This window comes from Silurus aristotelis, assembly GCF_946808225.1.
Source record: "Silurus aristotelis genome assembly, chromosome: 7".
Taxonomy (NCBI): domain Eukaryota; kingdom Metazoa; phylum Chordata; class Actinopteri; order Siluriformes; family Siluridae; genus Silurus; species Silurus aristotelis.
This window is the reverse complement of record NC_139580.1, coordinates 8,722,112-8,723,421: the sequence shown is the minus strand read 5'-3', so window position 1 is coordinate 8,723,421 and position 1,310 is coordinate 8,722,112.

The following is a 1,310-nucleotide window of genomic DNA, read 5'->3' as shown; positions in this document are numbered from 1 at the left end:
ATCAAATACATTACTCTAAACTAGAGCATAAAAAGAACAAGACAGATTTACAAAAAAGAAAACAAAAGATGCTTTTTGCAGTATTTAATTACTGTCCAGGACTGGTCAGTTACCGTAAACCACTGTGTATACACATACTCCAGTTTGTGCCGCTATCATTACACCAGTGGTTCCCAAACTAGAGGGTCATGACCTCACGTAATTTAAAATTAGAGGTCCCAAGAAAAACTTTTCTCTCCACTTCTTTATAAATAATGAATACATTTCCCTATTTATCTACCTACTACAAACACAAACTTGCTCTGTGTCTGAAATCACGTTATGTATTATTCCTGGCCAATTGTTGAGAACTAAAACCGTTTTACTATAATTTTCTTTAATTAGTAGATTTCAGTTTGAGCCACAGTCGCTGAGAATAATCACACACTCAGGATCATGTACACTGCTGAGATGAGTCCATGAAATATGCAACAAATCTCTACTGTGTATTTGGATAAAATACTGCAATATCAATGTCAATATTTATGATTTTATATGCACTATAATGTAAGTTATTACCTAATTATTTGATTTGAAATAAAATTAGACTTTCTGTGACACCCCAGGTGGTGCAAACAACATTGTATAACACCATCCAAGAAAGAAGTCTTTGCTTGGTTGCTCTTCAGTTCCTAAACTTTGCTAAAGAACAGTGGAAAAAAAGCCTTATGAATATTGGGAGCATATTCACTGGCCAGATGAGACCAAAATAATTTTTTTTTGGCTCAGTGACTTTGCCAGAATTACCACAGTGTCCTGACAATGAAGCACGGTGGTGGAAGTGTGAGGATTATAGGACTGCAGAAATATAGAACATGTTGGGAGGATCATTTATAGATGGCATTTTGAATTCCTTTGAATTTACCAAAACACTGTCAGGCAAGATGACTGCCAGCCTCCAGGAGCTTGGCAGAATAGGAATTTTCCAGCATGTTATTGACTCAAAACAACTCAAAAAGTTTCTAAAAGGGGAAAAAGGAACTTTTATGACCTGGCTAAGTATGTTGCCTGACCTGAATTGAGAAGAATGCCCTTTTAGGGGGATTTTAAAGAAAAAGGTAGAGCAACACAAGCCCTCCAGAAGAAATTCGGATGGTCTGATATACACCGACCAGGCATAACATTATGACAGTTTAAAATTATGACAGGTGGAATGAATAACACTGATTATATCTCCAGAATGGCCCCTGTTAATGGGTGGGACATATTAGGCCTCAAGGGATCATTTTGTCCTCAAAGTTAATATTTAAGAAGCAGGAAAACAATTGGCA